The sequence below is a fragment of the Hemicordylus capensis genome, chromosome 1, assembly GCF_027244095.1.
Source record: "Hemicordylus capensis ecotype Gifberg chromosome 1, rHemCap1.1.pri, whole genome shotgun sequence".
Classification (NCBI taxonomy): Eukaryota; Metazoa; Chordata; class Lepidosauria; order Squamata; family Cordylidae; genus Hemicordylus; species Hemicordylus capensis.
Genome location: NC_069657.1, coordinates 235,612,270 through 235,625,864, shown reverse-complemented (window position 1 = coordinate 235,625,864; position 13,595 = coordinate 235,612,270).

Here is a 13,595-nt window from a genome sequence, read left to right as displayed (position 1 = left end):
GCTCTCTTTCTCTCCCTCAGATATATATATATATATATATATATATATATATATATATATATATACACACATACACACACACATACATACATACAGTGGTCCCTCGACTTACGAACTACTCAACATCCGAATTTTTCGACTTACGAACGAAAAAAGTGGCCGCACGCTTACGAATTTTTCAACATCCGAACGGAAAACCGTTGGCGGTTTTAGATGCGGTTTCCTCGACTTACGAATTTTAGATGCGGTTTCCTCGACTTACGAATTTTAGATGCGGTTTCCTCGACTTACGAATTTTTGTGAACGATCTCAGTGAGGATAAGCCTGCAGCCCAGGAAGCTGTGGAGCACTTTGATAATGTAGTCGTTGCCCCATGGCGAGCAATGCTCCGCAAGAGACAGAGGCAGCAGACCATGGACCGGTTTGTGGTGAAGCAGGCAAGGCAGGAGGAAGAACCTTGCTGTTCTTCCCAGTTGTCACCCTCTGCCTCCTCTTCCCAGAAATGATTTTTTTGGTTTGAAAATTAAAAAGTTCATTGCTGTTTGCAGTTTACATTTCCTGTTTTTCCTGTTCCCAAGTTGAGGTGTGTGGTGTAAAGAAATGTAACCTGAGGGTGAGGCATGTTCCTTCGAAGAGTGCCTGCCTTAGAATTGCACACAAGTGTCCTTAACATGTTCCAAAGCTGAGGTGTGTACAGTAATGCTTGGCTGAGGCATGTTCATTGTGCCTGCCTGTCTTTGAAAAGCACTGCAGTGACCTGCATCAGGTCCAAAAACTGTGTTGAGTAAGGTTTAGAAATGTTGGCTGAGGCTGAGGCATGTTGAGTGTGCCTGCCTGCCTATAAAGTGCCCTGAAGTGACCTGCATCAGGTCCCAAAAAAATGATAAAGTGCTGTTGTAAATGTTTATTGTTGAAAAGTAATGTTGCTGTGCAGTTTGCATGCCTTTAAAGTGCACTTGATAAAGAGCTTTGCACAAAAAACTGGGTGTCTGGGTCTTTTTCCTAGGCTCCGGAACGAATTAATCCGTTTCCAATGCATTCCTATGGGAAACCGCTTTTCGACTTACGAACTTTTCGACCTACGAATGTGCATTCGGAACGGATTAAGTTCGTAAGTCGAGGGACCACTGTATACACACACACACACACACACACACACACACACAGAGAGAGAGAGACAGACAGACAGACAGACAGACAGACAGACATCTCAGATGAATGAATCTCAGATGCACTTATGTTCTGTTACATTATATGCATGGAAGTTACAGAGCTTGTATTTCCCACTGAAAGATTGTTCATTCAGCTGAAAGTTTTCAAATTGCTAAGGGAAAAGAAAAAAAATCAAAATGACTATTTGGGATAGATAGATAGATAGATAGAGTTTGTTACGGTCATAGACCAGCTAATCTTTACATTTTACAAAATATTTGATTGAGTAATGCAGACTTTATGAAGCTTACAAACAGTAAAACAAAATTTGGCCACATTAACAGACATCCCAGGTTTAAAATTGGACAGCAGATACTCCAAGTAGAAATGATTGGTGTGGCTAGGACAATTCTTTAACAAAGGTAAAATAAACTTAGAATGACTATCTCTATAAAATTCACAATAAAGAATTACATGGGCTGTAGTCTCTATTTCACCTGAACCTGCTTATATTTTCCCTCCAAGACCACCTTAGGAAGTACAATGAGGCGGGCCAGGGTCAATGCTCTCCTAAATTTAGATACTAATATGTTATCTAGATAATCGGCGGGTGGGATAGAGTAGTCTCTTTTAAGGAAAAGGTAACTGAGAAGTTTTACATAATTAGATAAATTAAACTTTTTAAGCACAATTATTAAGTACTTAAGTTTAAAGCCTCACTGGTTTTATGAGAGAGAGTTAAAGGTATGCTGAACTCTCCCATTGACAGCAATGGGCCATCAAAGTGCTTGACTTTGTCTGGATTCTGTCCAAAATTTCACACATTAGGAGGGAAAATAAACCCACATCTTGGCTACCATTGAGGACAATGTTTGGTGTGTTCAAGGCTGTGCTGGATTGTGGCCGGCCCCTAAGTTTAGAAATGGAACAAGTTGCCAAGAAAGTTACAGAATCTATTGGGGGGGAATTCTTATGGGGGGGGGAATTGTCACCAGTGGTGTAGTTGCAAATTCAGAAGTGCCGGGCGTCTCTGTGCCAGCCTCCATGGCCATGTCCACCCCAACAGTCAGAGAAGCCGAGAATTACCAGTGCTCTGCCCCTGCCTGCCCCCCCTCCACTACACCGCTGTGTACCATCGGCACTTTTTGTGGGGTAAGACAACTCTGAGATTCTGAGACATTAAATTAAAAAATGTATTGAATTTTGGGTCAGCTTTGCACTTCCCATAATTCTTGGGAGAATTATGAGTGTTGTTTTAAATAAGCTATTAATTTTCAGTTTATTGAAAAGTATGCCTCTGCAGCTGAAACAGAAACCATTGAGACAAACCCTTATATATATATTTTTTTAAAATTTACTAGTGGGGGGAAAGTTCCAGAGTGCTAATAAAGGACTGAAGTTGCCACAGGTACATATAATGGAAGTCCTGCAAATAAATAATCCAGATGTGAGATCTCTCTACTTCTGATTGTCACAGGGGCATGAATGTACCTGTTAGGGGCCTTCTCCACATTTTCCTGTCTCATCAATTTGCACTCTCCACTCATCTGGGGAAGCAATCATTTTTTGAAAAGTTGGTCAAGAAAGAGAAAGCCAGTCAGAACAAGAACGTTTGACTCCCTGAAAATGCATAGCTTCAGACTTTGGTGAACATTCTGAAGGAATGACCCTCTATAGCAGAGGGGAAAGCCACCATAGACACCCTTCTATATACCTTTTGCTCTTTCTCTATGAAGGCATGTAGAGTTTAATACTTAAAATTATATATAAACTGATCTTTTGAGGGTGCCTTAAATTGCACAATTCCTGCATAACATAAAGACTATTGTCTCCTTGATATTTGATTACAATTTTCAAGATCAACCAAATACAGCTTCACTGTAGTCATTTGGCAAATAGGTGGTACAATGAAGCTGTGTTGGGTTGAACTTGAAGTGATGGGACATTAAGGAGACCATGGTTTTTAATTTAGGTACCCTAAACATCTGCCCCCAGAGGATCAGTTCATATTTAACTACGAAGAAGGATAATGTTCTATATCTCCTTTTCCAGGAGCCAGTTAATTAAATATAGATTTGACCACAGAGAGAAACATTCACATGAAAGCTTCAGGTCATCCATTTCCCCATCAGAAAAGAGTATATATACTTACTCCCATTCCGCAAATACGCAAATACACTTCTGCGGAAAATTCCAAGGGCACTAATGCACAATGAGTCACTCTTAACCCTTTTGTGATGCAATAGCTGAATGTTTTGGGAAATGCCCAAAGGCTTGTATGCAAGATACCTTCGCCATTAGCAACTAAAGACAGTTGATTGTGATGCTGGCCATCTTTTCCCCTTGTGTTGCATAAATTGCAGGAACTATGCATTACTGGATGGTTTTAAGGTTTTAAGTCAAATTTTGATAAGAACAATCTTCTGATTGTGTATATATGTAGTTTCCTTTAGGACAAATGGATAATTAGGTTATTGCAATTTTAACTGAGGCAATATACCTGTTTAGGGGGCTGGGAGATGGGACCCAAATGATGCCCCTATCATTTCCTCTGCTACTCTCCAGCAAGTGATGGAAAATATGTGTTTGGAGAGTGTACCCACAAACACACCCTTGCCAATGTTGTGCAGGAGAATCTGTGGCTCATCAGGGCCAAAATGCTTAGGAACAGTGAAGAAGCATACTGCAATTATAAGAGGAAAACATGGAAAACACATGCCTATATGTTTACACATTTGAAATCTTTTAAAAAAACTTTGAAAACAATTAGTTCCAATATGAGTGTTTGCTCACTCAGAAGAAGAAAGAAAGAAATTCAAACCCTTTAAACACAGTTTTGATCTTCTGTAGAATAAATTCCTGTAATGTTTTTAGTGTGAACCCCATTATCTCACAGACCACATATAAGTGTTTTAAAGGTTCCTATTAATATTAAATTAATTATAGAATTAACTTTAATGTTGGAAGATAGACAGCTTAAGGACACAAATCAAAGAGCTGTCAAGCCTGTCAGGTAATTAAGGAAAAAACAATTCACACCCTGGTAATTGCTATTAGATCCACTATATATATGAATCCAGGGGACATGACTCATCTTTTTTTTCTTTCTTTCAAGAAGACCTGTTTTTCACTCCTGTTTAATGTACCTGTGCTACATCCCAGTTATTGGCCATGATCCAGCAAGGTTGCCCTGTACAAACATGCACAGCATCTCTGCTGCTAGTTACAGAATGAAAAGGAGTTCTGTGCACTCACAGGCTTCACAGTCACACAGCTATTGGATGGCACAGATGGCACAGATATCTGGAGAAACATTTTTCACTTTAGAATGTAAAACTAAAACTATCTGCCTTCCAAGAGCATCCAGGCCAGCATGATGTTTTCAGCAGTGGCCAATCACAATGAAGTCCCCAACAGAGTGAAATGTAGGCATGTGTAGTGACAGGAACCATTATGAGGTTAATATGTTAGGGCGGGTATGGATGATACCATTCTAGCATACACCAAGAGCATGTCCATCAAGATATAGCTGACGGATGTCCCAGTGTTCTCCTCCTGCCACATCCCTTTATCATTGAGGGTGGTGGTGAATCACCCCTCTGTTTAAACAGGTATTTGGAGTATGTGTAGAGGGATGATTCAGATGAACAGGCCTCCCCCGCCACACACACACACCAATAAAGGGATGTGCTGGGAGTGTGTTGGGATGTCCTCCACCAGCGCCACAATGAGTGCACTCTTGGATGACCTTTCCATAATTGTATATTCTGGAACAGTATCATCTATACTGGCCCATAGTGTAGATTTATATCAGGCAGGATTGGTAGAGAGAGGTACTGAATGTTTTGAGGGTTAGAATGACAATGAGTGAGTGAGAGGCACAGTGGAGGTCAGAACAGAAAGTTGGGCAATTGTATAAACACTGGGAAGCCTGACTGCCCTAGGAGAAATAAGAAAAGGAAGCCAGTATGGGTGTGTTCAGATGTCATGTGGAACCCTGGTTGCAGCCGAGATCCATGCGGCCTCCCTCAGTCCTGGAATAGCACACTCCCCCAGCCCATTCCCACATGAGTAACGATTTCATGTCTAGGTTAGGATATGCCAAGATTGGTCATGACGTCTGAACCCACCAATCTTCTCTTATCCTGATATTTTTTACTGTATTTCAGAAAACCTGCGTCTTGAAACTGGGATTCAGGGCGGTGGCAGAGAGAAACATATTGGGTAAGCTCAGCAGTCTTTAAAAGAAGTTGTTCAGTAAATGGGAAAAGAGGAGCGGATCACTAAAGCATAATCTGTAGACAATGCTCATGATCCAACACTTGTTGCTGCTCCAATGTGCAAATGGAACTTCCTTCCCACAAAGGCTTCCCCAATCCATACTGGCTTCTGAACAGTACTTTGTGTACATCCTTTTGCTGAGACAGAAATACCTGCAGCCTGAAATGAAATAACAGGTTACCTGCCACGGCTTCCCAGCGCCTCCACATTTCTCTGCTTACGACGAGAAAAGAATTTGCATTGAAAAACTACAGACAAGTGTTAGTGTTGAAACATGGGGGGAGAAGATCATGAAACAGGAAGAGGACATGAAGTTAGATCTTCTTGCTGCATCTTAGAGAACCAGACTGCTGGTCGATGTTGGCTGATATCCCCTATGGAAATTGGCTGTTACACATCCCCGAAACCCTTATTTGCCAATCGAGTAAGTGGAAATGGGCTAGGCACTGCAGGAATGATCTTGCTTCACAACTGTTTCTAGGAGAGTTGTCAGGGCTGGCAAAGGAGTTGCTATGATCTCTGTAGTGGGTGTGTCAGATGCGGAATAGACAGAAGCTAATTGTGGCCATTATGGTCAGGGGGAAGCCAGTCTGGCCCTGTCAAGACACCACACCTCTGAGAGCACTCTCCTGATCCCAGTCCTATCACCAGAGGTATAACTGGGGAGAGGGGGTCCATGGAGGTGGGCCCTCAGGAGCTGGGGGTCTTGAGTTCTTTGAACCTATCCCCTCCATTATAGCTACACCCCTGCCTATCACCCACCTAAAATAGCCATATAGAAAGAGGAAGTCCTGAAACAAAAAAAATAAAAGGCTTCCCTCCAGCCTCCCAAGAGGTTGCTTGCTGTCAGCTTAATTTCTTGCCCTTTGTTTGAACCTTTCACATCACATCCCAACCTCCCTGTCAGGTTGGTGTGATGGGACAAGTGGGGGAGCTGCCGGTGGGGGCAAGCAAATCAGTGTTACTCCTCTGCTGGAGATCATTCAACCTTACCGGAGTTCGCTGGTAAGGGGAATGGGTTCCACCAGCCTTGGGATCCGACCCTTCTCCTCAACTTTGTTCTAAAACCCCTTTCCAGGTCTTCCACACACCCAAACTCAATCTACCCCACTGTATGAGAGCCGGTGCCAAAAAAATCAAAGCACCAGCAAGTTAGGGCAGCAAAGGCTGACTATCATGGTAGTGGTACAGCACCCCCGCTTCAATCTGCTTTAAACCAGGAAGTTAGGGCACTCGTAAACCGGGCACTGAAAATGTGTTGGGCAGATTGCAGTGTCTCCTGAGCGCTTGGAGACAAGGGCTTGGAATAGAACAAACCTTTCCCTTGCTCCTGCCCCAAGAAAAACCTAAGCCTGTTCTAGTAAATATTTACCTAAGGAAGATTGCATCTGATAACAGAGCTGGAAGCTTTTTCAGGGTGACCACAAAGGTAGGATTAAGCTTGTCTGGGTGGGATTGGCTAAACATGCAACTGTTACCATGGAAAGCTGGAATCCTGCTCTACTGGTGTGTTGGGCTGCCACACTGGAATCTTTTAATTGCAACAAAGCCCCATATCTTTGTAAACATAATGAAACTAAATTTTAAAAGGAGAGGGAAAAGAAAGACAGAGAGAACAGTTTCTACCTCACTGGTTCCAGGGACAACAGTGGGCAATTCCTGTAAGAAACATATCCTGGTTAACCCCTCACTTTCACCCTTACCTAGATGGAATGTAGCATCAGGCACTGGCAAGAAGATCATATTCTAAAAGGTTTCCTTTGGGGTTATATATATTCCTCAGCAATAATCTAATCACATTTTCATGGACATGGGAGCCATTTGTGAAACATGTAGGGCCATGTAGGGCCCTTGGACAATTGCCAAGGGCCCCAATCCTTGAAGTGTCCACCTTCACACATTGCTAGAGCAGCTGTTACCACTTCCTCTTGTACATCTTCCTCTTGTACACTGAGAGTAGAGCTAGTGAGTAAGGGTCTCCCTAACTCTTCTACCTGTCTCTACTCTATGACTCCTGATATTACTCTTCAAGTATTTCCTGTTGAGCCTCAGAATCCTCCCTTTCCTCTTAGAGAGCAGATGGAAACATCTCTCTCCCTCCTTACCTATTCATTGAGGCTATTCACACGATGAGAGAAAATTGGGCTAGTGGAGGCTAGCCCGATTTTCTCCCATCGTGAGAACCACCGGGCTTGACTGCGAGCCCAGTGGTTCCTAAGCGGGTCACCCGCTTAAGTTGCTCAGTGCTAAAACTGGGTTTGTGAAGTGAGCGCTCCACAAACCCGGGTTTTCTGATCATGAGTTGCTGCGGTGTGGCTCTGCGCCACAGTGACTCATAAGGAGACCCCCGGAGGGGAGGCAAAGAGCCACCTCACGGCACAGGGGTCTCTCCAGCATGCCCTGTGTGCTCGTGCGGGGCATGCTGGAGCTTCCGGGGGCCAACTGTAACGGAGTCGGCAGTCGTGTGGGTGGCCAGTTTGGCCACCCAGAGCAGACTGCTGGGTTGTCTGCGGGGAGAGCGGGCTAAGCCCTCTCTCCCTGCTAACCCACTCCAGGCGGCTCCTACTGATCATAGGAACCGCCTCATTATGTAGTCCTTTAGATTAGGGTTAGGTCTTTCCTACCCAAAGTCTACAAAACCAATAAATACTTAGTATTTAGTTCTACAAGAATCTCCATGTGTGCCCCCCCCCCAATAGCTGCAACAAATAAACTCTGTACTAACTACTCTGTAACTGGAGTGTGTGCTCTGCCCTAATGCTCTACTGCTGGGTAATGCTCTACTGGGGGTAAAATTAACCACTCCTAACAATCCATGGATTTTTAATCCAAGGTTATCATCAACCTTATGGGAGGAGGTTGCTGTCAGAGACCCCTACAATGATGTGGGGCTTCTGGGAGAAAGCTCACATTTTGGGATGGGATGGGTGGGAGGTGAGGAGAAGGCAATGGAAGGTGACTCTGCTGGTGCTGGGTGGGGAGGGTCTGGGTGGGAAGGGGAAAGAGGGGAGAACACATAGGAGGAGCTTTGCTGCTGCTGCTGCTGCTCGTGCCTATAGGAATGAGAAAAACGCACACACCAACATTAAGGTGAGCCTCATCAACCCATATAGGAGTGGATCTATGAAGGGAATTTCACAAAGCACCCCCTCAGACCTGAAGCTGGCTGGAAATGTGAGCTCCCCGTTCCCTATTAAAATAATCCCATCCATGACAATGATCCTGATACCAAATAAATTTGCTAGTGATGCTGTGCTTAGCTGCCCTCTCACTAATACAAGAATATAAATTTACCAGCAAAATATAGTCTCTTCCCCAATTTGTGCATCAGCATCACATACCTGCACAGTACTGACCTGCAGTGGTCCCTCTGTGCGGAATGAGCTTTTCATCTCTGTGCAGAATGAGTTTTGTTCTGGGTGGCAGTATCATGGCAGTGTGCGTGCATGTGCATTCAGAGTGGGTCCTTCCTGATTCAACCTGAGCGGGTTATAAGACTGACTGAGCAGACATCCAAAAAATGTGTGAGTGTGCGCACATGCACAGACCTTAGAGGGAACACTGCTGACCTTATGTTCTTGTGAGGAACCTTTCCAACATGGAGTTCCACTTCAGTTACTTCTTTAACAACAAGATATTCCATTCTTGTTATTTCAGAATTAAATATCAGGGAACCTGATTTCTTTTGTGGAGCTGGGCTTCCCGAAAAGCTCAGTTTTGAAAGCAGATTTCTGGCCCTCATGATTGCTTAGATGCCTTTGAATAGAAGTTGGCCATGACTGTAGAAGACTCTCAAAGATTCTTTATATGTCTGTGTAGGATTCCTTACATCTCTCTTGGTTTCCAATCAAATTTCCCTAATGATCTCTCCACCTGCTTTGCTTCTTGTGGCCACCACAACTCTTGCATCAAGATGGCAAAAACTCTGGACTTGGAATAAAATTGAAGGTTTGCATAATGTGTCCGGAGCACCATTTTATTTTATTTTAGTACAATATGCAGGAAAGATGGAGGGGTGTAGAAAACCAAAGTCTTACATATTGGGCTGGAGCCATACTCAGCAGAAGAGCACCTGTGTGCATGCAGAAGGTCCCAGGTTCAATCCTTGGCATTCCCCAACATGGCTGAGGAAAAGCTCTGTCTGGAAGACCAGAGAGGCACGGCCAAGACTGTTGATACTGACAGTACTGATCTAGATGGAGCAATGGTCTGACTCATTAGGCAGTTTCTGATGTCTGTAATAATGCTGGAGGGATTACATACTCTTCAACAGCGCTGAGTTATGCCTGTAGATTGGGGCAAATCGCAAATAGGGCTGCCTATTTTACAAATACAACCAATATTTATATACCTCCTTTCAACCAAAGTTCCCAAAGAGGTTTACATAGATATGAATGAATGAATGAATGAATGAATGAATGAAACAAAACAGCTCCCTGTCCACAAAGGGCTCACAATCTATAAAGAAACATAAGATAGACACCAGCAGCAGCCACTGGAGGGATGCTATGCTGGGGATGGATAGGGCCAGTTGCTCTCCCCTTTCTAAATACAAGAGACACACCACTTTAAAAAGGTGCATCTTTGCTCAGTTAGCAGGGAGTGAGCCTAGAGATCATGCCTGCCATGAATGGGGCAGGAGGCAGAGAGACTGGGTATGCTCTCTGACTGCTTTGGAACTTCCAAACAGAGAGACTCTGGCTTGATATCTGGCAACTCAAGGGGTCAGTGTCCCTCAGCTAATAAATGTTTGGTTACTATCCAGGTTATTCCTGTAAACTGTGGAAGTATTTCCACTGCTAGTGGAGAAAGCAGCTCCTTAGCTCAGCAAGAGAAAAAGCCCAAGCATTGGATCAATTTCCTTCTTTCTGGTGGCATTTGGCTGCTGTACATTTGAGTATGCTGAGTGACATATTCATATGCGGAAACAAAAACTTCACATTTTCTCAGGTCTCCACCTTGGTTAGAAATGACAATTTTGACTTAGAACTGTGCCAATGGCTATATGTAACAATGTGGCTTTCATGTTCCCAGTTTCTGAATGTGAACATCAGTCAGAGGTGCCATGCTCCAGTTCCTTTGCAACCTGCCTGTAATTACAGTATAAACACAATGAGCAGTTTTCATTGAAAGTCTGGGGTGACTTTCATGGATTCAGGTATCATCTTGTTTCAGCCTGTGCTTTGTTTTCTCATCCTAGGAGGAACAGCTAAACGGCGGTGGGGGGGGGGGGCAACTTGTCTTAGACCAATTATAACAGCTTAACTAGTTCATGTAATTCAAGAATCAGACTTCTGAACGACAGTTAGACAAATTAAGGTATGCATTAGGAAGGAGACAGATCAGCAATGGAATAAACTGCCTGGAATGGTTGTAGAATCTCCTTCATTGAAGGTTTACATAACAAGCCAGGTAGACACCTGACAAGGATGCTTTAGAACTGGAAGTGGGATATCTTGCTTGTACCAGATCAGTGTTTTCAAACTGTGTTTCAGGGAACCTGAGTTGCACAGAATGAAGGATTCCCCATGGCCAATAAAGGTGGATAGGTTTCCCTGAAATAATGCTTCTTCAACATTGCTGATCTTTCCCTGCTGATGTCCAGTCATAGAGGAGTGGTTGGAACACCCTAGGATACACTGTTAATTGACAAGGGGCAACAATTAGGTCCAACTTGGATACCTCGAAAATGGAGAACATGCCCTAGAACAGAGGTCATGGGAAGGGGCCATAACTTAATGACAAAGCACATGCTTTGCATGCAAATAATTCCAGCTTGAACCCCTGGCATCTGCAGGTGGGGCAGGGAGAGACCTCTGTCTAAACCCTGGAGAGCCACTGCCAGTCAGTGTTGACAAAACTGAACTAGATGGATTAATGGTCTGATTCAGTATATGGCAGCTTCCTGTGTTCCTAGGGATGGTTAGAAGATAGCTTGTGGTCAACTGGTGGATCACCTCATGCCTGCTGGTTGTAGGATTCTTGAAATGAGAGAGCCAGCATGGAATAGTGATTAGAGTGTTGGACTAGGACTGGGAAGACCCGGGTTCGAATCCCCATTCAACCATGAAACTCACTGGGTGACTGAGCCAGTCATGTATCTCTCAGCCTAACCTAACTCACAGGGTTGTTGTGAGGATAAACATAAGCATATATACACCGCTCTGGGCTCCTCGGAGGAAGAGCAGGATATAAATGCAAAAAATAAAACAGATAGATAAATGCTGGAGCAGTTGCATTTTGATCTGATTTAGAAACAGAGTGTGTAAGTTCTTAAGCAAGAGTTTTGCCTCTGAATGTGGCATCTTGATTAGTGGGCCACAGGGCTTCTAATAAAAAAATAAAGTAGGTCACAAGACAGAATTCAGCCCACCCCCATTGTAAGATTCCCTCCAATGCTCAGGAGTTCCTCAGCAGACAATTGAGGAAAGGTTCCCCAGGAGCAGAAAATCAGATCACTAGGCTAGATGCAGTGACACTTTGCTGTCTGAAACAGAGTACAAAAATGATGTCCCTTCCCTTTCTCTTCCCCCCCTATTAAAATTACACCCCTAGTTCTTTTCTTCTTTCAAACATCTCCCCGTTCCTACCATTACTATTCAAGAGGGAAGACAATTCGCTGTCCATTTCTAGAACTTCACTATAGCTCAAAGGGCAGCCCTTTTCGCTGAAATAAACTCACACAAAAGAGTCATCAGAACTCATCAATACTCACTGCAGAAAAATGTGATTGCACATATTTGACCCAACAGCTGAATCGGGAGCTTGGGTGAATGTTGTGTTAAAAACTAAAGAGAGGATGTGACAATACCTTGTATTGGTCCAGCTTCAATTCATGGGAATGAGTAAGCATTCCAGCTTCACTGTGCTCAGACAAAAATGCAAAGCTTGGATCTAAAATGGAATGAACTGTATAAAATGGAATGATAAATTATTTCTGCAATCAACTGTCATTTTTTCTGGATCAACACAAGTATTGCAATTGCAATTACACCCATCTTCCTCCCTACAACTGCTTAGCATGTTTGCCTTGTGCACTACCAAAACAGAGTTTTCCAGGGCAACTTGTGTAACAGAAAGGAAGGTTTGATCTCTCTGTTCAGTAAGGATGTGCGGTTCGACATGAAACCTGTTCAGTTTGACGGTCCGATATCAAACCAAATCCGCCAGTTCGGATCGTTATCAACTGAAACCCCCTGGCTGTTTGGGTGTGTGTGTGTTGAGATTTTTTTAAAAAACAAACAAACAAAACTTTTACTCACCCCCTCCAGGGTGCTTTTCCGAGGCTGGTGGTGGTGGTGGGGGCCTCTGGAGGTCTCCTGTCACCCCACCGGCCTTCATTATGTGTCAAATCGCTTGGTTCAGGCGGTCTTTGGCCCATTCCTGGATTGCCCCTGCTAACTGGGCAAAGATGCACCTTTTACCATGGTGATTCCCTTTATTTAGCAGGGGGAGAGTAACTGGCCATATCCACCCCCAGCACAGTACCTCCAGTGGCTGTTCCTGGTGTCTATCTTGTTTTTTGTTATTAGAATGTGAGCCCTTTGGGGCAGGGGTCCATCTTATTTATTTATTTATTTATTATTTCTCTGTGTAAACCGCCCTGAGTCATTTTTGGAAGGGCAGTATAGAAATCAAATTATTATTATTATTATTATTATTATTATTATTATTAATCATGACCCAGCCACGCAGAGGCCTATTGGGCATGTATGGTGGCCTCTAAAGTGGCTGCCATCATGGGGGTGAGGCCCAGAATGGGTTGAGAATCACCTGAACTGGGTGATTTGACACATAATGGAGGCTGGTGGAGAGAAGGGGAACCTCTGGAGACACCCCCCCACACACACACACGCTGCCTCAGAGAAGCCCACCCGGAGGGGGTGAGTTAACATTTTTTAAATTAAAAAAATGTGGCAAAGCTGAACATGCTTGGTCCGGTTCAAGTCCAGTCTGGACGCAAACCAAACCAGGCAACCAGTTTGTGCGCACCTCCAGTCTACCAGGAAAACTAATCCCGACATTGCTCATAGCAATATGCTGCTGGGTTACTTCACTTCCTTTCTCCAGAATCATGCAAAGAATTACAGTACACTAATTTCAGGCTCCTTGCAAATGAGCAGCTGCTACTCCAGCCCTGCCAGATTAAAAGGTAAAAGGCA